Source organism: Canis lupus, chromosome 27 (assembly GCF_048164855.1).
Source record: "Canis lupus baileyi chromosome 27, mCanLup2.hap1, whole genome shotgun sequence".
In the NCBI taxonomy this organism is placed as follows: domain Eukaryota; kingdom Metazoa; phylum Chordata; class Mammalia; order Carnivora; family Canidae; genus Canis; species Canis lupus.
The window spans coordinates 35,680,174-35,708,116 of record NC_132864.1 but is presented as its reverse complement, the minus strand read 5'-3'; the positions used below and the strand labels follow the sequence as shown (position 1 = coordinate 35,708,116).

The 27,943-nt window shown below is 45.7% G+C and overlaps 2 long non-coding RNA genes across 2 annotated transcripts in view; both read right to left on the bottom strand.

Moving 5' to 3' along the window:
* Window positions 1-27,943, bottom strand: part of LOC140619637 (uncharacterized) — a 56,518-nt gene continuing 28,575 nt past the window's right edge. The window contains exons 2-3 of the long non-coding RNA XR_012019503.1: window positions 1,462-1,772; window positions 1-180 (exon numbers count right to left, since the gene is read on the bottom strand). This is a non-coding gene — a long non-coding RNA (uncharacterized lncRNA). The remainder of the gene's footprint in view (window positions 181-1,461; window positions 1,773-27,943) is intronic.
* LOC140619636 (uncharacterized) lies at window positions 23,658-24,041 on the bottom strand. The gene is made up of 2 exons (XR_012019502.1): window positions 23,901-24,041; window positions 23,658-23,748 (listed from the first exon to the last, which is right to left on the bottom strand). It is a non-coding gene; the product is annotated as an uncharacterized lncRNA (long non-coding RNA).

The window sequence follows — 27,943 nt, the reverse complement described above, 5'->3', positions numbered from 1 at the left end:
TCCCAGAATCCTGCTCATTATTTTTATTGATTAGGAGCACAGGGGCTTGGCTTGGCTTATGCTGGTACCAATATGCATATCTTTTCCCTAAGACATCTCTCGAGCAGGTGATTGTTGCCATCTGTCCCAGGGCCACCAACACGGAGGGAGCCTGATTCAACCCAGTGGAGGTCATGGAGCCTGAAATACAGGAGAGGAGGGCTTGGTGTGAGGCCTAGGGACTTATCCTAGGGACCCAATAGTGAGGTTTTGCTGAGGCTGAGCTCAGGGTTCAGGTCAGACCCATCTCCATCCTGTGGGGGCCGAGGGGCTGCACAGGGCCAGGGACAGCACCTGTGCAGAGGGTGAGGATGGGGAGCAGGAAAGGGGTCCAGGCCATGGTGGGTGTGCCCAGAGCTCTGCTTCCTGAGACCCAGTGCAGGGCAGGCTCACCCAGGCTTCTTTTATTCCCTCCAGGCACAAGAGGCAGGAATCCTTAGTAGTTATGCAAATGTAATCCTCCCTGGGACTCTAACTGTGTTAGCCATTTGAGAGGCAGAACAGGTGACTGAGAAGGATAGCAGAGTCCCCAGCTGCCTCCATGAAGCTTTCTGGTCGAAAAGGCACCTTTGAGAGGCACTTAGGTGCCTGAGTTGGTTAAACATCTGCCTTCTGGTATGGTCTTGTCTCAGGGTCTTGGGCTCAAGTCCTGCATTGGGCTCCCTGCTTAACAGGGTCTTCCCCCTCTCCATCTGCCCTCCCCCCTACTTGTTCTCTCTCTCAAATAAATAAATCTTTTTCTTTAAAAAAAATGAAAAGCACCCGTTGGCTTCCAATTTCTGGCATCACAGTCAAATTCCTGGAATCTGAACTTAGGACTCTGTCGGAAACGACGTTGCTTGAGTGCTGTGCTGGGGTATTTCAGGGACCAGCAGGAGTCTGTCCGTGGGGTGATGTGGGTCAGCTAGAGATGCAGAAAACCCCTGATTCAGGGAAATGGGGGTCCTGTGGCCTCAATACCCTCCTCCTCCTGCCTCTCACGTCCCCTATGCATCCCCCAGACTCTGTGTGGAACCAAGCCGGGCCTGTCATTTCAATGGGAAACCCTCTGCTTCTGAGGTTCCTTCATCTCATCTACTGGGGAGTTTACTTGTTCAAGAACCCCCAGATGTTGGAGATTCCTCCCAAGTCTAACCTGCAGACACGTGCTGCTCTCATCCCTACAACAGCCCTCATCCCACAGGAGACCAGAAATTGGCCATCCTAATTTTTTCATCAGTGTTCCATGTAAACAAGTGAAGGGCATGAAGAGCTACTGGGAGCAGTCTTTAGACTTCCTGGTCTTTGTGTGGGTCCCCAAGGTCACACATTCCCACTGGTGTGAGCTCTGGGGTTGAGACAATGTCCCTGCAGGGAGCAGATCCTGTCACTGCACAGGGACAGCCCAGTGACAGGGCTGTGGCCTGAGCTAGGAGAACCCACCTCACTCTGGAGACAGTCTCACAGGGAGGCTGCTGACACCCCTTCCAGGGACCAAGGTCTCCCTGTTCCCAGCTCTCCCTCCCTCGGCTGTTCCTGAGCAAGAAGCTGCAGATCAGGGTCAGCGTCGGGCTGGAGGAGGGATGAGGATGCTGACAGCGAGTCATCAGGGTGTCTGGATGTGCCCAGTACAGAGGTTAAGTGCCCAGGATCACTGGTGGACGGTGGGAGGACCTGCATTTCCTCCTCCTGTGTCAGGACTCCCATCAATACTCTGGATGAAGCTGTGTCTCTCAGAATACGGTCTCTGCAGCCTGAGGAGAGAGGAAAGATCATCCCAACAATCTGTGAGGACTGATCCTGACCCCTGCTGACTTGAGGCCTGGTGTTACTGGGTCCTCCCCCCCCCCCCAACCAGGCAGCCCCAGCCTCTGTCCTGCTGCTCATGATGCAGCTCTGCTGTCCCCTGCTGGTGGAGGAGGACCCTGACCAGGAGCTTCCCTCCTGCTGGTCACCCACAGCCCCTGTCCTATGAGAAGAGATGGGTGCCAGGGTTTCCAACCTCCTACAGGCAGCAGCCCCACTGCTGTGCTCAGCCCAGCCCAGGCAGGTCGTATACATGCTGCAGGAAGCAGGACAGTTGCCATTCCTGTAGTTGTCCCCGTGATAAATGTCCTGGCTTAGGCCACTGTTTTGTTTTTTGTTTTATTTGTTTACAAAATAGTGCAGTGCAAAGTATGGCCCATTTGAAAGGGTCAATGCCAAGTACACCTGTGTGATATCCCACAGCCACCATATCTTTTGTATTTAGGAATCAACATCATGCTTCCTGCTCCCTATTAATGCAGTTTCGTCATCAGAGGAAGGGATGATGTTTCTGGTCTATGTTCAGTTGAACACCCAAATCTTTACACTTATTGTTCTTGCTACTATATTTATCACATTTTTAATATTCCAGTACATATCTCCTGGAATTTGGCATGGGAGGATTTGTAAACTAGCCTCGTCTGTGGTTTGGTGAAATTGGGAATCTGCGTACAGTATCATGTCATCTGTGTAGAGGGAGAGTTTGATTTCTTCTTTGCCAATTTTAATGCTATTTATTGATTGATTGATTGATTGCCTGATTGTTGAGGCTAGGACTTCTAATACTATGTTGAATAGCAGTGGTGAGAGTGGACATCCCTGTCGTGTTCCTGATCTTAGGAGAAAGGCTCCCAGTGTTTCCCCATTGAGAATGATATTGGCTGTAGGGCTTTTCATAGATGGCTTTTAAGATGCGGAGGAATGTTCCCTCTATCCCTACACTCTGAAGGGTTTTGATCAGGAATGAAGGCTGTATTTTGTCAAAGTCTTTCTCTGCATCCATTGAGAGGATCCTATGTTTCTTGTTTTTTCTCTTGCTGATATGATCAATCACATTGATTGCTTTATGAGTGTTGAACCAGCCTTGTATCCCAGGTATAAATCCCACTTGGTCATGGTGAAAATCTTCTTAATGTACTGTTGGATCCAATTGGCTAGTATCTTGTTCAAAATTTTTGCATCCGTCTTCATCAGGGATAGTGGTCTATCATTCTCCTTTTTGGTGGGGTCTTTGTCTGGTTTCGGAATTAAGGTGATGCTGGCCTCATAGAACAAGTTTGGAAGTACTCCATGTCTTTCTATCTTTCCGAATGGCTTTAGTAGAATAGGTACGGTTTCTTTTTTAAACATTTGATAGAATTCCCCTGGGAAGCCATGTGGCCCTGGACTTCTGTTTCTTGGGAGGTTTTTGATAACTGCTTCCATTTCCTCCCATTGCCTGTTCAGATTTTCTATTTTTTCTGTTTCCAGTTTCGGTAATTTGTGGGTTTCCAGAAATCATCCAGTTTTTCTAGATTGCCTAATTTATTGGCATATGGCTGCTCATAATGCATTTTAAAAATAATTTGTATTTCCTTGGTATTGCTTGTGATCTATCTTCTTTCATTTATGATTTTATTAACTGGAGTCTTTTCTTTTTAACAAGGCTGGCTAATGGTTTATCTGATTAATTCTTTAAGAGAACCAACTCCTGGTTTTGTTGATTGGTTCTACATTTCTTCTGGTCTCTATTTCATTGAGTTCTGGTCGAATCATTATTAGCTCTCTTCTTCTGCTTGGTGTAGGTACATCTATGAAAGCAAGGGGGGAAAAAGCTAAAAAGAACTATTGGGACTTAAGATAAAAAGCTTCTGCACAGCAAAAGAAACAGTCAACAAAACTAAAAGACAACCTACAGAATGGGAGAAGATATTTGCAAATGACGTCTCAGATAAAGGGTTAGTTTCCAAGATCTATAAAGAACTTATGAAACTCAACAGCAAAGAAACAAATAATCCAATCATGAAATGGGCAAAAGACATGAACAGAAATCTCACAGAGGAAGACATAGACATGGCCAACGTGCACATGAGAAAATGCTCTGCATCACTGGCCATCAGGGAAATACAAATCAAAACCACAATGAGATACCACCTCACACCAATGAGAATGGGGAAAATTAACAAGGCAGGAAACCACAAATGTTGGAGAGGATGCGGAGAAATGGGAACCCTCTTACACTGTTGGTGGGAATGTGAACTGGTGCAGCCACTATGGGAAACTGTGTGGATGTTCCTCAAAGAGTTTAAAATAGATCTGCTGTACGACCCAGCAATTGCACTGCTGGGGATTTACCCCAAAGATACAGATGTAATGAAACGCCAGGACACCTGCACCCCGATGTTTCTAGCAGAAATGTCCACAATAGCCAAACTATGGAAGGAGCCTCGGTATCCATCCAAAGATGAGTGGACAGAGAAATGTGGTATATGTATGCAATGGAATATTACTCAGCCATTAGATACGATGAATACCCACCCTTTGCTTCGACGTGGATGGAACTGGAGGGTATTATGCTGAGTGAAGTAAGTCAATTGGAGAAGGACAAACATTATCATTATATGGTCTCATTCATAGGGGACTATAAAAACTAGTGAAAGGGATTATAGGGGAAAGGAGAGAAAATGAGTGGGAAATATCAGAGTGGTTGACAGCACATGAGAGACTCCTAACTCTGGGAAATGAACAATGGGTAGTGGAAGGGGAGGGGGTAGGGGGATGGGGTGCAAGGTGATGAACACTGAGGGGGGCACTTGACAGGATGAGCCCTGGCTGTTATAGTTTATGTTGGCAAATTGAACTCCAATAAAAAAATCTACAAGTAAAAAAATCTACAGCTCAGGTTCTGATTTCTGCTGTATGGATGACTGTCCTAGTCTGTCTTACACTTCTGTCATGGCTCTGGTGAGTTGGTAAGTGCTCCCTTTTCTCCCAATGCCAATTTCTCACAATCAGGGGATCAGATAGCTGTCCTCTCTCCTGTCACATGCTGTGCTCTGAGGCTGGGCAGGACTGGCTTTTCCTAATGTGGATTTCCCTGAATGTCACCATGACATGGGTCTTGTTGAGTCCCTTCCTAACTGAGGCCCAAGCAGCTGGCAAAGTGTCAGAGTTCCTTTTTGCAATGTGGTTTCCCTGAAAGATTAGTTTGCTCTTGAATCCAAGAATCTATCACTGGAAATCCAGCACTTGTGGAGTGTGTTTACTGTTTCATGCCATGGGAAATGTCTCTAGAGGGGTTGGTCACTGCACACTTCTCCACTCTAAGATCACTGATGTAGTCAGCAAGTTTTTTGTAGACCACAATGTAAATAGGCATGTTATATAACCCCAGGGGCAAGGTAGTAGAGACTGCAAAAGCCTCCCCATCCTATTCACTTCTAACCCTCTCAACCCACATTTACCCCATGTTTGTTCATCTGGTGTGGCTGGGAAATGGAGATTCAGCATGTGCAAATTCTAATCTAACATAAATTGGTGCAGCCAGTATGGAAGACTCATGGAGGTTCCTCAACAAATTAAAAACAGAACCACCATATGATCCAGTTATCCTATTTCTGCATATAAATACAAAGAAAATGAATCTCATATATATATATATTTTTTTGCAAATTGGAGTTCAATTTGCCAACATATAGCATAACACCTAGTACTCATCCCATCAAGTGCCCCCCTCAGTGCCCATCACCCAGTCACCCCCACCCCCTTCCACCTCCGTTTCCACCACCCTTTGTTCATTTACCAGAGTTAGAAGTCTCTCATGTTCTGTCTCCCAAAGAAAATGAATCTTATCTCAAGGAAATATTTGCACCTCTAGCTCATTGTAGCATCTTTCACAATCACCAAGACAAGAACACAATCTAAGTGTTCATCCAGGGGATCCCTGGGTGGCTCAGCGGTTTGTCGCCTGCCTTTGGCCCAGGGCTGGATCCTGGAGTCCCGAGACTGAGTCCTGCATCCGGCTCCCTGAATGGAGCTTGCTTCTTGTGCCTATGTCTCTGCCCCCTCCCCCTCTCTCTCTGTCTATCATGAATAAATAGATAAACAAAATCTTAAAAAAATAAGTGTTCACCCATAGATGAATGGTTAAAGCAACTGACATACACACACACAGGAATATTATTCAGCACTAAAACGAAAAGGAAACCTTGCCATATGTGATACTTGGATAATGGAGGGCATTATGTTAAGTGAAAAACCTATAACCTATAACCTCACTTGTATGTAGAATCTAATACGGCTGAACTCATAAGAACATAGAGTAGATGGATAGTTACCAGGGTCAGAGGGTGGGAGAAATGACGAGATGCTGATCAAAGAGTACAGACTTCCAGTTATAAGGTAAGTAAGCTGTTGGGATGTAATGTTGGGAGAAATGACGAGATGCTGATCAAAGAGTACAGACTTCCAGTTATAAGGTAAGTAAGCTGTTGGGATGTAATGTGCAGCTTGGTGTCTATAGTTAACAATACTGTATTGTATACTTGAAAGATGCTAAGATGGTAGATCTTGGATGTTCTCACCACACACACACACACACACACACAATATATAAAGGCAAGTGTGGGAAGTGATGGATGTAACTAACCATTTTTGGAGTCATCGTGTTACAATATATACATGTATCAAACCATTATGTATACCTTCAACTCACACAATGTTGTATATCTAGATCTAAGTAATGTTGGAAAAACAAGGAAAATTCCATTTGTTTTTCTTTTCTTTCTAAGATTTTATTTATGTATTTGGGTGTGCCAACTTGCATTCCCACCAAAAGTGTTAGAGGGATCCCCTTTTTTCACATCCGTGCCACACAGGCTGCAAACAAGAAGGGGGCATGTCCCTGCTGTGCTATCTCTCTTCAGCAGAAGTAATTCCTGAAGCTGCAGTTTCCAACAAGTCCACCTCTGGGGAAATGAGGGCTTCAATTCTGTAGATGGGCATTGGAATTCTGGTTGTCACCCATGACTTCTAGTACAATGACAGACTCAATGTCATTATGTTTGCTGTTGTGACCATTAGAGAATAAAGTGAGAGAGGGAGAGAGAGAGAGGGAGGGAGAGCATGAGTGAGGGGAGGGGCAAGGAAGTGAGAAGCAGGCTCCCTGCTGATCAGGGAGTGGAGATACTGGGCTCAATCCCAGAATCCTTTATTTCAATTGCACCTAAACCCATAAGATACCTAGGAATAAACCTAACCAAAAAGGTAAGGGATATATACTCTCTAAAAATGACAGAAAAGTTATGAAAGACATTGAGGAAGTCACAAAGAGATGCAAAAACTTTCCATGCTCATGGATTGGAAGAATAAATATCGTTAAAATATCTATGCCACCCAGGGCAATCTACACATTCAATGCAATCCCTGTCATAATACCATGGACTTTTTTCATTGTTAGAACAAATAATCGTAAGATTTGTACGGTACCAGAAAAAACCTTAAATAACCAGAGGTATGTTGAAAAGAAAACAAAAGCTGAGGCATCACAATGCCTGATTCCAAACTATATTACAAAGCTGTGATCATCAATATAGTATTAAACTGGCACAAAAAGACAAATAGAGTAAGGTAACAGGATAGAGAACCCAGAAAAGGACCCTCAACTGTATGATCAACAAACCTTGACAAAACAGGAATAATGTTCAAAGGAAAAAGACAGTCTTTTCAACAAAAGATTTTTGGGAAATTGGACAGCCACATGCAGAGGAATGAAACTAGACCATTCTCTTACACCATACCATCCATAAAGATAAACTCAACATGGAGGAAGATCTAAAAGTGAGACAGGAATCCATCAAAATCCTAGAGGAGAACACAGGTAAAAAATTTCTTGCAAGTCACGTTTCTAGAAGGAAGGGAAACAAAAGCAAAAATAAACTACTGGGCCTTCATCAAAATACATAGCATCTGCACAGCGAAGCAAACAGTCAACAAACCAAAAGACAAAGATTGGGAGAAGATATTTGCTAATGACTATCAGATAAAGGGCTCATATCAAAGTTCTATAAAGACCTTATCAAACACAAGACCGAAAAACGTATGATGCAGTCAAGAAATGGGCAAAATACATGAACTGACATTTCTCCAAAAAGACCTACAACTAGCCAACAGGCACGTGAAAAAAATGCCCCACGACACCTGTAATCAGGGAAATACAAATCAGAACCACAATGGGATACCACCTTATACCAGTGAAAATTGCTAAAAGTAACAAGACAGGAAACAACAAATATTGGCACGGATGTGAAAAAAGGGGATCCCTCTAACACTTTTGGTGGGAATGCAAGTTGGCACACCCATTCTGGAAAACAATATAGTGGTTCCTCAAGAAGATTAGAGATACTCTATGACTCAGCTATAACACTACTGGGTATATACTCCCAAAGATACAGATGTGGAAAAAAGGTGGGACAGCTGCACCTTAATGTTCTTATCACAAATGTCCACAACAGTCAAACTTTGAAAGGAGCCAAGATGTCCATTGACAGATGAATGGATAAAGAACATTACTATATATATATATATAATACAAATATACAAATAATGGAATATCACTCAGCCATCAAAAAGGACGAATTCCCACCATTCACATCAATGTGGTTGGAAGTGGAGGATATTAGGCTGAGTGAAGTAAGTCAATCAGAGAAAGATGATTATCATATGTTAAACTCAAATGTGGAACTATAATAAATTCAAGGGAACATAGGTATGAAGGAGAAATGAGTTGGGAAATTCAGAGAGGAAGACAAACCATAAGAGTCTCTTAACTCTGGAAAACAAACTGGGTTGCTGAAGGGGAAGTGGATGGGGGATGTGGTAAGGCATGAAGGAGGGCACATGATGTGATGGGCCCTGGGTTTTGACTGCAAAGGGGCTTGGGGAATTTATAGGTAATGATTCATCAGTCATATACATGATTGTGTGTGTGTGTGTTTTCTTGATTTTTTTTGTTTTGATTTTTTTTGCATATACATGATTGCTGAGGTGCTTACACTGCTATGGCTTTTTTCAAAACTCACACAACTGTTTGCTAAAAGGATAGATTTTACAATATATGAATTATAACTCAATAAAAAAGAAAGAAAAGAAAATGAAAGGAAAACAAGAAAACAAAACAAAACAAAAGTTATGGTAGGTGAAGATTCCAAAGAGCAAACTTTCACTTAGAGAGTTCTGTGCAGGAATTCTAGATCTACAGGGAAACACACCCCTGAGTAAAAGAAAAGATGAAGAAGCAGGCATGAGCAGAGAAGGACAGTGACCTGTCAGATTGTCACACTCAGGGCGGCAGTAGAACTTAGGGGAACCCCGGTGCTGGGTGTGTTTTCCAGAGTCATACAGAATAGGGTGCAGGGGCCCTGCTGTTACTCCACCCACATGCAGGGATCACCAGACACAGGCTGCAAACAAGAAGGGGGCATGTCCCTGCTGTGCTAGCTCTCTTCAGCAGAAGTAATTCCTGAAGCTGCAGTTTCCAACAAGCCCACTTCTGGGGAAATGAGGGCTTCAATCCTGTAGATGGGCATTGGGAATTCTGGTTGTCACCCATGGCTTCTAGTACAATGACAGACTCAATGTCATTATTTTTGCTGTTGTGACCATTAGAGAATAAAGTCAGGCAGTCAGACAGATGCACAAACAAACATACTCTAGGACAGAAAAAATGTGTGGATAGAATATATGTAAAGGGAACACACAGTATAGGACAATGAATGAAGCAGAATTCAGTAGGAGATGACTACTGGATAATATTACAGACATCTCTAGAGAAACAGATTGAAAGTGAGAACTTTTTTTAAGAGTGAGAATAGAGGGATGCGTATGAGGGGAGAAGGGAAGAAGGGAGGGAGATGTAGAATGAGGAGGGGGTGGGGGTGTTGGGAGAGTAGATCTCATGTACATACTCTCACTGTTGGCTCAGCCTGCCTGGCCTCTCTCGTCACAGTGTCAGTGGCATCACCTCCATCTCTCCTCCTGGCTATTCTGGTCACTTGTTTCTGGTGCTCCCTGTGTTAAATTATAAATAGCTCACCATGCCATAAGATCCCAAATGACGCAATGGTACTAAAGGACTTCCAATCTGGAGCACTCGGCTAAGGCCACAAGGTACATAAGAACTTTGGACATTAATTTTCATTCCTGGTCTCAGGATCACCTGGCAATCTGTGAAACTAACAGGCAGTGAATGTACAATCCAGCAAGTGACACTCATTCTCGATGCTGTTCATTACTTCCTCTCACATTTCCAGAGGTGACCAGTGGTCTCTGACTGTGACCTTGATCCTGTTATAAACTTGATGAACAGAAATGACCACTAATGAAATCTTTTGACCCCGTTTAACCAAGGCTTTTACTTGTCATTCCCTCACTGGTTGGTTATCATCTAAGGACAACAGGGAATGCTCTTTATCTTCATCCCTTTTTCATTCACTGTCATCACTTCCACAGTTTGTCCATCTGTCTGTGCATTCAAGGCTACTGCATTACTTTCTTTCAAGTTATAAACACCAGAAGGCCCAGGTGGGCTTGGAAGAAGCATGATTCACACTACAGGTTTGGATATTATTTCCCTACAATCCTCATGACTGCCTTCCCTAAAAAATATAGTGTTGGAGAAAAATCTCCACTAAAGGGACCTGTGGGAGGCCTTCTGGAAACACTTGGTAGAGAATAACCCTTTACTGAAGTGAGTAGGATATTCCTGTGATCCTTTGTGATTCCAGCCAACCACTAGCTGAAAAGAGAAACTGAAGTTCTGACACCTGATGCTCCCCTATCCTCCCGCTCCTCCTGCCTCTCTGCCCACTCTCTCTCTCAGGAATACTCCACCTTCTGTCTTCCTACCTACTTGGGAATTGTCCTGTTTATGGGCAGCTCTTGGATTTTCCCATCTCCGAGATCCATCACTAGGAGTACCCAACCTGACTTTCTGTGGTCCCAACACCAAAATCTCTCCCAACCCTGCTCAAGTCAGTGCCCAGGGAAGAGGGTTACCTTGATCTATACAGCTGCTCAATGTTAACCCAAAAGTGTGGGTGTACATGAGATGCTTGTTTTTTAAATGCTTAAAAAGTATAGAGGAAACCTACATATCCAATAAAATTGCCCCCACAACACCATTAGAGGTGAATCATTCACTTGGTTGAGATTCAAGGGAGTTAATATATTTATCATTGTAGTGTTCCCCTTTCCATGCCCAGTGGATCTGGTCCCGGGGAGAACCTGGAGAAGTCCTGTAGGCAGCATGTGGACTACTTCCTGGTACCAGAAGTTACAAGTCAACTATAGATGGAGAAACCCAAGGCATGTTCCATGTTGGTCCTGCCACAGACATCCTAACATACACATTATTTTCCTAATCAGGTCTCAATTTGCACCCATTATGGACTCAAGGTTCTTGGTCCTTTTGTTTGTTTGTTTTTAAATAAATTTACATTTATTGGTGTTCATTTACCAACATACAGAATAACACCCAGTGCTCATCCCGTCAAGTGCCCACCTCAGTGCCTGTCACCCATTCAACCACACCCCCCACCCTCCTCCCCTTCCACCACCCCTAGTTCATTTCCCAGAGTTAAGACTCTTTATGTTCTGTCTCCCTTTCTGATATTTCCCACACATTTCTTCTCCCTTCCCTTGTATTCTCTTTCCTATTATTTATATTCCCCAAATGAATGAGAACATATAATGTTTCTCCTTCTCCGATTGACTTACTTCACTCAGCATAATACCCTCCAGTTCCATCCACGTCAAAGAAAATGGTGGGTATTTGTCATTTACAATGGCTGAGTAGTATTCCATTGTATACATAAACCACAACTTCTTTATCCATTCATCTTTTGATGGACACCGAGGCTCCTTCCACAGTTTGGCTATTGTGGACATTGCTGCTAGAAATATCGGGGTGCAGGTGTCCCGGCATTTCATTGCATCTGTATCTTTGGGGTAAGTCCCCAACAGTGCAATTGCTGGGTCTTAGGGCAGGTCTATTTTTAACTCTTTGAGGAACCTCCACACAGTTTTCCAGAGTGGCTGCACCAGTTCACATTCCCACCAAAAGTGTAAGAGGGTTCCCTTTTCTCTGCATCCTCTCCAACATTTGTGGTTTCCTGCCTTGTTAATTTTCCCCATTCTCACTGGTGTTTGGTGGTATCTCATTGTGGTTTTGATTTGTATTTCCCTGATGGAAAGTGATGCAGAGCATTTTCTCATGTGCATGTTGGCCATGTCTATGTCTTCCTCTGTGAGATTTCTCTTCATGTCTTTTGCCCATTTCATGATTGGATTGTTTGTTTCTTTGGTGTTGAGTTTAAGAAGTTCTTTATAGATTTTGGAAACTAGCCTTTTATCTGAGACGTCATTTGCAAATATCTTCTCCCATTCTGTACTTTGTCTTTTAGTTTTGTTGACTGTATCCTTTGCTGTGCAAAAGCTTCTTATCTTGATGAAGTCCCAATAGTTCATTTTTGCTTTTGTTTTTTTGCCTTCGTGGATGAATCTTGCAAGAAGTTACTGTGGCTGAGTTCCAAAAGGGTGTTGCCTGTGTTCTCCTCCAGGATTTTGATGGAATCTTGTCTCACAGTTAGATATTTCATCCATTTTGATTTTATCTTTGTGTATGGTGAAAGAGAGTGGTCTAGTTTCATTCTTCTGAATGTGGATGTCCAATTTTCCCAGCACCATCGATTGAAGAGACTGTCTTTCTTCCAGTGGATAGTCTTTCTTCCTTTATCAAATATTAGTTGACCATAAAGTTGAGGGTTCACGGCTGGATTCTCTATTCTGTTCCATTGATCTATGTGTCTGTGTTTGTGCCAGTACAGAGTTTGGATGACCACAGCTTTGTCTACAACCTGAAATCTGGCATTGTGATGTCCCCAGATATGGTTTTCTTTTTTAAAATTCCCCTGGTTATTCGGGGTCTTTTCTGATTCCACACAAATCTTAAAAGAATTTGTTCTAACTCTCTGAAGAATGTCCATGATATTTTGATAGGGATTGCATTGGGTGCAATTGTAAATGGGATTGAGTCCTTAATTTCTCTTTCTTCAGTCTCATTGTTAGTGTATAGAAATGCCACTGATTTCTGGGCATTGATTTTGTATCCTGCCACGCTACCAAATTGCTGTGTGAGTTCTAGCAATCATGCTGTGGAGGCTTTTGGGTTTTCGAAGTAGAGTAACATGTCATCGGCGAAGAGTTTGACTTCTTCTTTGCCAATTTGAATGCCTTTAATGTCTTTTTGTTGCCTGATTGCTGAAGCTAGGACTTCCAATACTATGTTGAATAGCAATGGTGAGATTGGACATCCCTGTCTTGTTCCTGATCTTAGGGGAAAGGCTCCCAGTGCTTCCCCATTGAGAATGATATTTGCTGTGGGCTTTTCATAGAAGGTTTTTAAGATGTTGAGGAATGTTCCCTCTATCCCTACACTCTGAAGAGTTTTGATCAGGAATGGATGCTGTATTTTGTCAAATGCTTTCTCTGCATCTAATGAGAGGATCATAGGGTTCTTGGTTTTTCTCTTGCTGATATGATGAATCACATTGATTGTTTTACGAGTGTTGAACCAGCCTTGTGTCCCGGGGATAAATCCCACTTGGTTATGGTGAATAATTTTCTTAATGTACTGTTGGATCCTATTGACTAGTATCTTGTTGAGAATTTTTGCATCCATGTTCTGAGGGATATTGGTCTGTAATTCTCCTTTTGTTGGGGTCTTTGTCTGGTTTTGGAACTAAGGTGATGCTGGCCTCATAGAACGAATTTGGAAGTACTCCATCTCTCTCTATCTTTCCAAACAGCTTTAGTAGAATAGGTATGGTTTCTTCTTTAAACATTTGATTGAATTCCCCTGGGAAGCCATCTGGCCCTGGTCTTTTGTGTCTTGGGAGGTTTTTGATGACTGCTTCATTTTCCTCCCGGGTTATTGGCCTGTTCATGTTTTCTGTTTCTTCCTGTTCCCATTTTGGTAGTTTGTGGCTTTTCAGGAATGCGTCCATTTCTTCTAGATTGCCTAATTTATTGGCGTATAGCTGTTCATAATATGTTTTTTAAAAAGTTTGTATTTTCTTGGTGTTGGTAGTGATCTCTCCTTTCTCTTTTTTTTTAATTTAAATTTAAATTTTTTTAATTTTAATTTTTTATTAATTATAGTCACACACACACGCAGAGAGAGAGAGAGAGAGAGAGGGAGAGAGAGAGAGGTAGAGACTTAGGAAGAGAGAGAAGCCGGCTCCATGCACCAGGAGCCCGATGTGGGATTCGATCCCGGGTCTCCAGGATTGCGCCCTTGGCCAAAGGAAGGCGCTAAACTGCTGCGCCACCCAGGGATCCCTGATCTCTCCTTTCTCATTCATGGTTTTATTAATTTGAGACTTCTCTCTCTTCTTTTTAATAAGGTTGGCTAATGATTTATCTATCTTATTAATTCTTTCAAAGAACCAACTCCTGGTTTTGTTGATCTGTTCCACAGTTCTTCTGGTTTGATTTCATTGAATTCTGCTCAAATCTTTATTAACTCTCTTCTTCTGCTGGGTGTAGGATCTATTTGCTGTTTTTTCTCTAGCTCCTTTATGTGTAAGGTTAGCTTTTGTATTTGAGTTCTTTCCAGTTTTTGAATGGATGCTTGTATTGCGATGTATTTCCCCCTCAGGACTGCTTTTGCTGCATCCCAAAGATTTTGAACGGTTGTATCTTCATTCTCATTAGTTTCCATGAATCTTTTTAATTCTTCCTTATTTTCCTGGTTGACCCTTTCATCTTTTAGCAGGATCGTCCTTTACCTCCACAGGTCCTTCCAAACTTCTTGTTGTGATTTCGTTCTAATTTCAAGGTATTATGGTCTGAGAATATGCAGGGGACGATCCCCATCTTTTGGTATCGGTTCAGACCCGATTTGTGACCCAGTATGTGGTCTATTCTGGAGAAAGTTCCATGTGCACTTGAGAAGAATGTGTATTCAGTTGAGTTTGGATGTAAAGTTCTGTAGATATCTTTGAAATCCATCTGGTCCAGGGTATCATTTAAGGCTCCCGTTTCTTTGGAGATGTTGTACTTAGAAGACCTATCGTGGGTAGAAAGAGCTAGATTGAAGTCATCAAGTATAAGTGTATTATTTTTTAAGTATTTCTTCACTTTGGCTATTAATTGATTGATATATTTGGCAGCTCCCATATTCGGGGCATGTATATTGAGGACTGTTAAGTCCTCTTGTTGGATAGATACTTTAAGTATGATAGAGTGTCCCTCTTCATCTCTCACTACAGTCTTCGGGGTAAATATTAGTGTATCTGATATAAGGATGCCTACCCCTGCTTTCTTTTGAGGACCATTTGAATGGTAAATGGTCCTCCAACCTAATATTTTCAGGTTGTAGGTGTCCTTCTGTCTAAAATGAGTCTCTTGTAGACAGCAAATAGATGGGTCCTGCTTTTTTATCCAGTCTGTAACCCTGTGCCTTTTGATGGGGTCATTAAGCCTGTTCACGGTCAGAGTTACTATTGAAAGGTATGAGTTTAGTGTCATCATGATATCTATTCAGTCCTTGTTTTTGTGGATTGTTCCACTGAACTTCTTCTTAAAGGGGAATTTTAAGATTCCCTTTAAAATTTCTTGCAGAGCTGGTTTGGAGGTCACATATTCTTTCAGTTCCTGCCTGTCTTGGAAGCTCTTTATCTCTCCTTCAATTTTGAATGAGAGCCTTGCTGGATAAAGTATTCTTGGTTGCATGTTCTTCTCATTTAGGATCCTGAATAATCCTGCCAGCCCTTTCTGGCCTGCCAGGTCTCTGTGGAGAGGTCTGCTGTTACCCTAATTCTCCTCCCCATAAAGGTCAGGGATTTTTTGTCTCTTGCTGCTTTATGGATCTTCTCTTTATCTTCGGAATTTGCAAGCTTCACTATTAGATGTTGAGGTGTTGAACCGTTTTTATTGATTTTAGGGGGGGATCTCTCTATTTCTTGGATCTGAATGCCTGTTTCCCTTCCCAGATTAGGAAAGTTTTCAGCTATGATTTGTTCTAATACCTATTCTGGACCTCTGTCCATTTCGGCGCCTTCGGGAACCCCAATTAAATGTAGGTTTTTCTTCCTCAGGCTGTCGTTTATTTCCCTTAATCTGTCTTCATAGTCTTTTAATTGTCTATTTTTTCTGCAGTTTCCCTCTTTGCCATCAACTTGTCTTCTATGTCACTCACTCATTCTTCCACCTCATTAACCCTCATCCTTAGGACTTCTAGTTTGGATTGCATCTCATTCAATTGATTTTTAATTTCTGCCTGATTGGATGTAAATTCTGCAGTCATGAAGTCTCTTGAGTCCTTTATGCTTTTTTTCTAGAGCCACCAGTAGCTGTATAATAGTGCTTCTGAATTGGCTTTCTGACATTGAATTGTAATCCAGATTTTGTAACACTGTGGGAGAGAGGACTCTTTCTGATTCTTTCTTTGGAGGTGAGGTTTTCCTTCTAGTCATTTTGCTCAGTGTAGAGTGGCCAAAAACAAGTTGTATTGGGAAAAGGAGAAAAAGAGAGGAGAGAAAAAAGGAAAGAAAAGAGAAAAAGATAAAAGGAAGAAAAAAAGAAAAAAAGAAGAAAAAGAGAAAGAAAAAGAAAGAAAGGGAAAAAAACGGATGGGGGAAGTAAACAGATGAAAAAGCAACAAACCAAGAAACAAACAAAAGAAAACCAAACAAACAGAAAAACACGGGGAGTATCTTCTGATTCTGTATCATTTAAGTCCCTTGACTTCCACTGGAACTTTTCTGTCTGGTTGGTCTTCTGGGGGAGTGGCCTGTTGTGCTGATTTTCAGGTGTTAGCACTTGGGGAGCTGCTCTGCCCCCTGGGTGGTGCAAGGCTCAGTGTGGGTTACCCCGTGAGCTCCAGGAGGAAAAACCGCAGTGGCGGCAGCCAGGTCTGGAGCCCTGGATTCAGCTCCCGCAGAAACTCCGGAGCTCTCCGTCTGCAGGGCCTGGAGGCTCTGGGGCTGAGCCACTGATCTGCTCCGCTCCGGGCAGGGGCGTCCTTGCTGTCCTTGGCCCTCCCGGCCTCTGCTTGTCTGGGTGGGAGCCCGGATCCTGGGCTGTGTCCCAGCGCCCAGTGCTCCGGAGTCTGCGCTGTTGGATTCGCTCCCGCCCCACATCCCCCTCCGTGGAGTCGCCACCCGAGCCCCTCCGAGCTGCTCCAGGTCCCGCCGTGCGCGCTGCAGCCCTTAGGGAGCTCGGCGCACTCTCCTGGGCGCGCAGTTGCTCTGTTACTGTTCCAGGGAACCCGAGGGCATCCCCGCCCTCCTGGGTCCTGCTCCAATTCCCTGCGAGCCCCTTTCCCCCCGGGAAGGTTGGTGCAGCTCCTGCTTCTCCAGGTCGGGGCTCTCCTGTCCTGGGACACTCGCCCCGGCCTCAGCCCGGCTCCTCGCGGGGCCCCTCCCCCCTCGGAGGCCTTTTGTTCCTTTATTTCTTTTTCCCCGTCTTCCTACCTTCATAGAAGCACGAACTCTTCTCACTGTAGCGTTTCAGCTGGTCTCTGTTTAAATCTCAGGCCGAACTTGTAGATATTCAGGATGATTTGAAGGTTATCTAGGTAAGTTGGTGGGGACAGTTAACTTGGGGACCCTACTCTTCTGCCATCTTGCCCCTCCCCCTCTACTTTGCTTGGGAGAAAGAGTTTGTGTGTCACTTCCCCATCTGCCTGTGTCACTGTGAGCCTTAGCACTGCTGTCCCACACCTGGCAGTAATAGTCAGCCTCGTCCTCGGCCAGGGCCCCACTGATGGTCAGGGTGGCCGTGTTCCCCGAGTTGTCACCAGAGAATCGCTCAGGGATCCCTGACGGCCTGCTGCTATCACCATAGATAATCAGTACAGGGGCCTGGCCCAGCTTCTGTTGGTACCAGTGAACACTTTTACTTCCAATGCTGTCTCCCCCACAGGTGATGTGGGCCGGCTGCCTCAGGGTCACATTCACGGATGGCAGCTGTGTCAGCACATAGGAGGCCACAGAACCTGCAAGAGAGAAAAGGAGAGGTGGGTTCCCACCTCTCGGTCTCAATTCAAAGAGAACCCTACATGCCTGACCTCTGCCCCAACAATCTCTAGGGGTCTGTTTCTACCTCCCCTCATCTTACCCCTGGTACTGTAGGTATGGCTGGTGGATGGAGCCTTTGAACAAAGGAGACAACATTAATTTTCCCTGGGTCGGGGCAGCCCCTCAGGCTCTCACAGAGTGAGTGAGCACATTGGGATAACTTCATTCCTCCAGTCTTTTCATTTGGGTCCTACGCCCTCCAGGCAACCTGTTCTACACTCAGGGTCATTTTTGGCCTAGACCCAGAACCTTGCTGCTTCCCTGGGAGTGGCCAGGGCTCAGTACCTGTGCAGTGAACCAGGAGGCCGAGGAGGAGGAGGTTCCAAGCCATGGTGGAGGCACCCTGATTCTGCTCCCTGGGGCCCTGCCTGGGCAGAGGTTCCTCCTAGTCCTATCTTATACCCTTCCTGGAGACAGCTGCTGGTCATGCAAATCAGCCAAGGCTCCGGGGCTGCTGCTGCAGAGTTTGAGGTGAGAGCAGGGCTGAGACCCAAGGGACAAGGAAGTGGATTGGAAGCCCCTTGCAGACCCAGAATCAGATGGGGGGACTGTGCTTTAACCTCTGTGTCTAGTGGGGTCTGGTTTACCCTTTTAAGTTCTGGAGCCTTTGTACCTGGGAAACGCGAGGAGGCTGAGGGCAGTGCAGCGTCCTGCCACAGATCCCTGTGAGCATCAAGCTCAACAAAATTCTCCTCTTTCTAAGGGCACACGGAGGTCTTGCGATCCCTGTATGTATTATAGCTTTCTGACTATGCATGTAGTCCTGGGGCAGATCATACAGGCTGTGTCTCAGTGTTCCCAGGGTGCACTCATTGCCAGAAACAGATCCGGACCTTGAGCAAAATCTGACAGTGACTGAGTGTGGCTGGAAGGGGGTGGCAGGAGAGGCGTGATGTCCTGGAGCTGGGCTAGTGACAGAGACTAATCTATGAGACCCCTGACTCTGAGAGACAAGGGCAGAACTTGCATCAGTGTCCAAGGTTATACTGCAGAAATCCTGCATCTTTCCCTGCAGTTCTCAGGGCCCAGTGACTCAGCACCCCTCCTGTTAGAACCCCTGATACCAGGATCACCCCCTGTGCAGGTGGCTTCACCAGGTCAACTCTGCTGCCCCCTGGTGGCCGCGCCACATTGGCTGCTGGAGGCCTAGGGAAGAGTCCCTGGTCCAGGTAGAGATGGAGAGCCCACTGCTCACATCCTGGTTCCCTGCTCTTGCCCTGCTGACCCAGGGCAGAAATTACTCTTTTCTTCATGAACCCTGCCAGGGTCTCGACCAGGCAGGTGGGGATTGGATTCTCCTTGGACATTGCTATAGGCTCATCTGAGGAGGAGACGGCCCCTGGGGCCTCAGAGCACACATCTCTAGGGTGTTGGGTGGTCATGGGTGTGGTGCAGCATTGGGCATCTTTGTGACACAGGACTCAGAGACTGCCTCTTCCTGGTGCAGGCTCGGGGTGCTGGGCCCAAATAGGGTTGTGGTGTCTCCTGCTCCACATCCAGGGCGCTGAGAACACTCAGTCAACATTTCATTCAGACTCACTTTGTTCTGGGAGACATTCTGTCCTGGGGATCAGTGTGAACAAGACAGAGGCCCTGTCTCATAGATTTATGCTGTGAGTGAGGCAGCAGAGTGGACACCCTTGCTTTGCTGACACAGCACACAGTCTCTACCAGCTGCTCCCTGTCCCCTGGCTTCTATATTCATTCAACAGCCAGACCATTGCCACGATGACATCCTTTTGGGTCAGGATTCATCCTGTGGTGCATCATCTGCCCAAACAAATGTCCGTTTCTGGGATCCTTTCCGGGGACATTGCCTCTTGTGAGGAAAAGAATGAGAGTAGACTAATGTAGTGCCTTGCTCTGAAATATAAATGTGATGCCTGAAGCTTCAGCAGCCTTCCTGATGTCTGTCATCTTCAAGAATAAAGAGCAAACCCTCAGTGATGGTGGAACAGAAAGGGAGAGGATTTGGGACTTCATGGATGTGGTGAAATCTGGAGAAACATCATGTGACCCAGATGTATTGTTAGGGGAGAAAATAGGCTCCAATGTGTTCTTGCCACTGATTGTCATGCGTATGTATATTCCTAACCAATAGGAAATATTATTACCAATAAATTACCACAAATAAATCAATGGCTAAAACAGCAATGGGGAGAAAACCATTCAGTAATATAATGTACAGACTATGAAAATGGGGATCCAAGGGACAGGCTGACCCTGACTGGGGGGAGGTTGAAGGAGGTTCTCTGGGGAAGTGACACTGGAGCTGCTGTGAGGTTGGGAAGAAGAATCAGGTACTAGTACATGGGTTTGGGGCCAGGTGATCAGTCTCTGTTGGGAGATTTCTGCTTGTGTGAGGTCGAGGACTGTGACAATGTAAGGTGTCTCTGATTCAGAACTCTTTCCCTTTCTCGGTAATATTTTCTTTCTTAATTTAGTTTTAAGATTTTATGTATTTATTTATTTGAAAGAGGGTGAGAGTGTTTTTTGTTTTTTGATTTCTGTTTGCTCCCCCTCCCTTTTTTTCTTTTTTCTTTTCTTTTCCTTTTTTCCCTCTTTTTTTTCTTTTTTTCTTTTTTTTTCTTTTCTTCTTTCTCTTCTCTCTTTTTCTCCTTTTCCCAATACAACTTCTTTTGGCCACTCTTCACTGAGCAAAATGACTAGAAGGAAATCCTCAAGATCTTTAAATTGTTTTCTCTTTTTTTCCTCAATTTACCTCCTTGCCATCAACTTGTCTTCTATGTCACTCACTCATTCTTTTATCTCATTAACCCTTGTTGTTAGTATCTCTAGTTTGGATTATATCACATTTAATAGATTTTTAATTTCTGCCTGATTAGACCTAAATTCTGCAGTGATGAAGTCTCTTAGTCCTTTATACTTTTCTTAGAGCCACCAGTAGCTTTTTAGTTGTGCTTCTGAATTGGCTTTCTGACAGTGAATTGTAATCCAAGTTTTGTAACTCTGTGGGAGAGAGGACTGTTTCTGATTCTTTCTTTTGAGGTGAGTTTTTCCTACTAGTCATTTTGCTCAGTGTTTTTGTGACCAAAAACAAGTTGTATGGGAAAAGGAGAAAAAGAGAGAAGAGAAAAAAGAAAAAAAAAAAGAAGAAGAAAAAAAGAGAGAAAAAAAAAGGCAGGGGAAGCAAACAGAAAACCAAAACAAGGGGGAGTATCCTCTGATTCTATATACTGTAAATCCCTCGAGTTCCCTTGTAACTTTCCAGTGCTGCTTGGTCAATAACTTGCTTTTCCCCTGTCCGTCTAGCTGGTATTCTGGGGGAGGGGCCTGCTGTGCTGATTCTCAGGTGTGAGCACCTGGGGGAGGTACTCGGCACCCTGCCCGGTGCAGGGCTCAGTGAGAGCCGTTTATCCTATGAGGCCCCTGCTCAGTCCCAGGTACAAGGAGACACCAGGAGGAACAACAGCAGTGGCGGCGTCCAGCTCTCCAGCCCTGGAGTCAGATCCTGCAGTAACTACCGCAGCTCCCAGTCCGCAGGGGCCTGGATACTCCCAAGCGGGGCTGCTGACCTGCTCAGCTCGGGGCCCCCAGCAGCAGGTGTCCTCGCTGTCCTGGGCCCTCCCGCCCCGCCTATCCCGGGAGGAGGCCGGATCCTGGGCTGTTTCCCTGGCTCCCTGGGCTCCCGGGCCAGTGCTGCTGGAATCATACTCCCGGCTGCACAGCCCCCTCCATGGAGCCTCTGCCCCAGTCCCTCCGAGCTGCTCCCGGGCCGCGGTGTGCGCTGCAGCCCTTTAGGGAGCTCCGCCTGGGGTGTGGGGCTCTCCCTGTGGGCAGGGGCTCTGTCAGTGCCCCCAGGAGCCTGAGGGCAAGCCCACCCTCCTCGGATCCTGCTCTGACTCCCTGCGAGCGCCTGTCAATCCAGGAAGGTTGGTGCAGCTCCTGCTCCTCTGGGCGGGGAGCTCCTGACCTGTGGGCGCTCACCGTGGCCTCAGCCTGGCTCATCCGGGCCCCTCCCCCTTGGATGCCTTTTGTTTCTTTTTTCCCCCCTGTCTTCCTACCTTGATAGAAGCACAAACTCTTCTCAATGTAGCATTCCAGCTGTTCTCTCTCTATTTTTTTTAAGATTTTATTTATTCATTCATGAGAGGCACAGAGAGAGAGAGGCAGAGACACAGGCAGCAGAGGAGCAGGTTTCAAGCCGGGAGCCCGATGTAGGACTCGATTCCACGGCCCCAGGATCCCGCCATGGGCCAAAGGCAGGCGCTAAACCACTGAGCCACCCAAGGATCCCCTGTTCTCTCTTTCAATCTCAGGCCGAATTCCTAGGTTTTCAGGATGATTTGAAAGTCATCTAGGTAAGTTTCTCTCTACTCTTATGTCCTCTGTTTTAGAGGATTCCTTGGAATGAGGGTCTGCTGGTGCTTAAGTGTGTGATGTTTGCAACAGAAAATGCTTTATTTCATTTCACTTTTCAAGGAGATTTTCACTGGGTAGACATCAAGGTGGACAGGTATTTTCTTTAGTATTTTGAAGTTACTGCTTCACGTTTTTCTTGCTTCTGTGGCTTGTGATGAGAAATATGCTCCCTCCAGATGCTCGTTCCTCTGTAGGGAATACGACTCTCCTCTGTGTCTGTAAGAGTGTCTGCCTTGCTGGTGTGTGGCACTTTCATGATGAGGTGTGCTGTGCTGTCTCTCAAGTTCCCTGTTCGAGCTTAATTAAGCTTCTTGGATATATTATTCACGGCTTTCTCCAAATTTTAAAACTTGTTAGCTATTTATTCATCAGACATATTTTTAAAAGATTTTATTTATTTATTCATGAGAGACACAGAGAGAAGACAGAGACATAGGCAGAGAGAGAACCAGGGTCCGTGTCAGAAGCCTGATGTGGGACTGGATTTTGGGACCCCGGAATCACGCCCTGAGCCAAAGGGAGTTGCTCAACTGCTGAGGCACCAGGCATCCCTCAGATATATTTTCAATCAGCGCCCCCACTCACCTCCTCTGCTTCGTTGCATCTAGTGACACATCATTAGGGGGAGTGAAGTTGTCCTCCTTGAACTGAGGCTTTATTCCATTGTGTAGCTATTTCTCTCTGTGCTTCATTATGAACAACTGCTATTAGCGAGACCAGAAAGTAACTAATGTCTTCTTTTGCAGCATGTAATCTGCTGTCCGTATCATGTCTGCATTTTTACATCTCAGAACATATGTTTGTCATTCCAAAGGTTCTAAAAGATATGGTCTTTGAAAAATATGTTGTATATCAGGCGCTTAATATATCCTAAAATTGCTGTGCTTACTGCCAGAATGAAATATAGTTATAATAAGTGTGTCCATATCATCCTCCAATACACCTTGTGCAGAACCCCCATCCAGGGTGTAAGGAGGGGTGGCCTGGGGGCCTGAGATATGGGACCTGGGACACACCTGCTTAGGTTCTGTGCACAGGCCTTCGGACTGCAGGAGTAGATGACAGAGACAGGGAAGGGGTTTGTGGGTTTGTGTCTCACTTCTCCATCGGCCTGTGTCACTGTGAGCAGTATCAGTACTGACTGCTGACTTGCAGTAATAGTCAGCCTCGTCCTCGGCCCGAGCCCCGCTGATGGTCAGGGTGTGTGTGTTCCCTGAACTGGAGCCGGAGAATCGGTCAGGGATCCCAGAGGGCCGCTCAGTGTCCTTATATATGACCAACACAGGGACTTGGCCTGCCTTCTGCTGGAACCATTGTGCATAATATTTACTCAGACTCTCTCCAGAGCAGGAGATGGTTGCTGTCTGTCCCAGAGACACTGATACTGAGGGAGGCTGAGTCAGCACACTGGAGGCCACGGAGCCTGAAAAGACAGGAGAGGAAAGGTTGGTGTGAGGTCAAGGGCTCATCCCAGGGAGCCGAGACTGAGCCTGTGCTGGTCTGAAGTCAGGGTTCAGGTCAGACCCAATTCCATCCTGTGGTGGCTGAGCTTGTGGGCAGGCCCGGGGTCAGCACCTGTGCAGAGAGTGAGCACGGGGAGCAGGAGATGGGTCCAGGCTATGGTGGGTGTGCCCAGAGCACTGCCTCCTGAGATCCACAGAACCACTGAGTTCCACCCTGGCCTCTTTTATTCCCTTCCAGGCCCTTGGGACTGTGATTCTTAGTAGTTATGCAAATGTCCTCCATTTCTGGAGCTGCTGCTCACAAAACAGTGGTGAGGTCACAACTTGTGACTGAGGAGGAAGAGGGGACTCCTGAGATCCCCTCCCCCCCGCCAACTCTCAGGTCAGATCAGTCGTGTTTGACTTCAGGTCTGGAATTCCACTTACCTCCTGGGGATCAGACCACATGACAACCCGCCACACCAGCATGCTGGGCTTCTGTCCTGGACTCCCTCTGTGTTCTTTAGGAACCCTGGCCATGGGGCTGAGCTGGGCCTTCTGAGAGTCACAGACAACCCTTGATACAGGGCAGGTCCATGGACTGGTTCCCTCCTCGTCCTACATCAAGTCCTCACTGTGTCCCCCAGAGGCACTGTGGTCCTGTGCTTTCCATTCTATAGAACATAGAACTTTCTCATTAGAATGTTTGTGCATCATCTTGTCTTCAGGAGTTCACTTGTGAAATCACCATCTGCTCTTGGAGATTCATCATAACTTCTAATCTAGGGACACACTGTGATTTTATGTCTGTGACACTCCCAATCCTACAACAGATGAACAATTGCTGTTGTCAATAATTCTTTCTTTCTTTCTTTCTTTCTTTCTTTCTTTCTTTCTTTCTTTCTTTTTCTTTCTTCTTTCTTTCTTTCCTTTTCTTTCTTCTTTTTCTTCTTTCATTCTTTCTTTCTCTTTCATCTTTGTCTTTCATTCTTTATCTTTCAGTCTTTCTTTTTCTTTTTTCCTTTATTTCTTTCATTCATTCTTTTTTTCCTTTATATATCAGTATTCAATGCAATCATACAAGTTTCATGAGAAATCATCCCTGAATTAAAAACTACTCTCAAGATCCATGTCTTGCTAGGGTTCCCAGGGTCTGTCTTCCCACATGACATGAGCTTTGCCACCATAGCCAGGGTCCCTGCAGGAGCTGGATCTTGTCACTGAACCAAGGACCGGCCAGGGACTGGAGCTGTGGCCTCACCTAGTGAGAATCCACCTGACTCTGGAGACAGTCTCACAGATGGCTGTGGATGCTCATTCCAGCCATGAGGGGCTCTGAGTGGTCTGCTCCTACCCCCTGAGTGACTCCTGAGCAAAGAAGTTACAGCCTTGGGGAGAGTCTGCCTGGATATGAGAAGGAAAGGGAGAAGGAGAGTGTACAGAATGTTCTCGAGTGTCCAGCATGGATGTCAGCTCTGTGTTGCTCTGGTGGACGTTGGGGGGAGCTGTATTTCCATGTGAGACATTCACTGGGGCAGGACTTTGAGCAGTGTCCTGGGTGTCATTGTGTGTTTGACCCTCAGAACAAGGTACCTATAACCTTGGAGTTAGGAGGGATCATCCCAACTTGCTTGGGAAGGCTGAGCCCTGGAGCCCTGCTGACCCCCCGGCCTGTGTGCCTGGGAGGCTCCCCCTGGACAGCCCCAGCCTCTGTCCTGCTGCTCCTGATGCAGCTGTGCTGCCCCAGGCTGATGGAAGAGGACTCAGCCCAGGAACTTCCCTCCTGCACGTTATCCTTCAGCCCCTGTCACCTGAGAAATGTGAGGACCAGGGATCCCAGTGTCCCTAGGCAGCTGCCTCCCCTGCCCAGTCGTGCCCAAGTGAGACCGCTCTAACACATGGTGCAGGAAGCAGGACGAGTGCAATTCCTGTGCTTGTCCCAGACTGAAATGCCCCGGCCTAGCCCACTGGCTGCTTACACAAAGCAGAGAGCAGGGTACAGTGTAGTGCATTTTAAAAGGGTCAATGTGCAGACAATCCTGGGTGATGTCCCAAAGCCATCAGATGCTGTGTATTTAGGACTCAGACGATTCATCTCACATTCCCATTAGTGTAGTTGTGTCATCATGCCAAAGGGTGAACAGTAGTCCTGCTGGCCATGTGCATAGAAAGTCTTATGGAGTCCTTTAGGAGCTGTCAGTGGCCTTCCTTAGGGAGAGTTTCTGAGGCAGGTCCTAGATGCTGTGCCTCAGCTTTCCCAGGCTGCACTCAGTACCAAACACAGACTCAGTGCTTGTGAATGGTTTGACCATTGCTGAGCATAGCAGGGATGGGGTGAGGTGGGGAGGCACAAAATCCTAGACCTGTGCTAGAGACAAAATCACATTCTACAGACACACTGAATCAGAAGTTTACATCCACGTCAGGGTGATACTGCAGAAAACGTACACTTTTTCCCTCAGGTCTCAGTGGTGAGGGAGGGTGACCCATTTCCCTCTTCAGAATCCTTGAAGCCCAGGCCCTCCCCTTGTGCAGGTGGCTTTGCTAGGTGACCTCTGTTGCCCCCTGGTGGCCGCTCCACGAGGGCTGCTGGAGGTTCAGGAAAACGTTTGGTCCAAATGGGGATGTGGAACCCACTGCTCACATCCTGATTCCTGGTCCATGGACATTCGGCTTCATGTGTCAAAACTTTCTGACTAATTAGGATAATAAAAGACAATGAATGGATAAAATAATGACAGATGAACACGTGTAGTGTTGGAGGATGTGCAGAGAAAGCAGTGAGATCAGACATAATGACAGGCAGGTCGTGTGTGGGCAGAGGCTGCAGGCGCCTCTCTGCTGGGGTGACAGTGGGGTTGCTGTCAGGATGGGAATCAGGGACCAGACCTGAAGTGTGTTTGGAGCCAGTCCCTTGGAGCACAGTCTGGGTGGTCTGACGACATAGTGACAGTGAGGAGCTCAAGTGGCTGTGATTCAAAACTCGTTGAGTTCTAAGATGATGTTTTCTCATATGTTAAGAATTTGAGGGGCAGGCGTGATGTGTTACAAATCTCCCCCTGAATGTTCCAGAACAGGTGAGTCACAAGAGGACCCTGTGTGAACCTCTCTGTGCCTCCAATGGAAGCAGTAGACCATTTGCAGCCACAGCGACTGCGGCTCACCCCTGTTTGTGTCCTGCATGATCTCAAGCTCCTGTCACACATCCTTTGATATTTATTTTATGCACATACACATATATGAGTATTCTTGTGTGTACACGTGCCCATGTATACTGTGGTACAATGTGTGCGCTTGTACATATGTGTGTGTGTGTGTGTGTGTGTACACAGGTTTACAGTAAATACACATATATTTTCTAGTGATTGTGTACTCTGAATTCGGTAGCAAATCTGTAGTGGATGAGATTTTCACGTTGTTATAAGACACGCAGTTCTATTTATTACCAATGAGAACGAGGGTGTCATTATCACAATGAGCAGTGAGACCAAATCAGTATCAAACTCATTTGTAGAGCATTTTGGGATCTGTCAGTTGCTGAAGGTGTTTCTAGAACTGAAATACATGCGCAACTTACTAACTTTTTAAACTTTTTTATAACTGTATCATCAGAAAGCTCCATCTGGCAAGCACTTCGGGTTGCTACTGAACGTAACACTCTGTATTCCTTATGAGCCACTAAATCACCAGGTGACCTGACTGCCTGCGTGGACTGGGTGCCATCTGCTCAATCCTGCCAGGAATTCGGTCATTCACCACAGCTGGCCATCATCTAACAGAAGTAAGATGAACATCAGCCTTCATGAAGTCCGGAAGCCACAGGTGAGTTGCTTGAGTGAGAGGCCCGAACCCAGAACCCTAACCCCTGCTGCATTTACTATTCTCTGTCTGGCACTACTACAGCCAGTGGGGACAAGCCTGTGACAGCTGAGGTAGAGGAAGATACATGGCTGGTTTACAGAGCTTTCAGTACATGACATGCTTGTCTTTGATGTTTCTGATCTTAAGGGAAAAAGATGCAGTGTTTCACCAACACCAACCTGTTTTCACTACAGGACTTTGATAGGTGTCCTTCCTCTGGACAGGCCTCACATGCCTTCTTTATTGGAGAGATTAAGGAGAGATTATTATCTCTAAGGAGAGATTAATATCTCTAAGGAGAGACTATTGGACTGC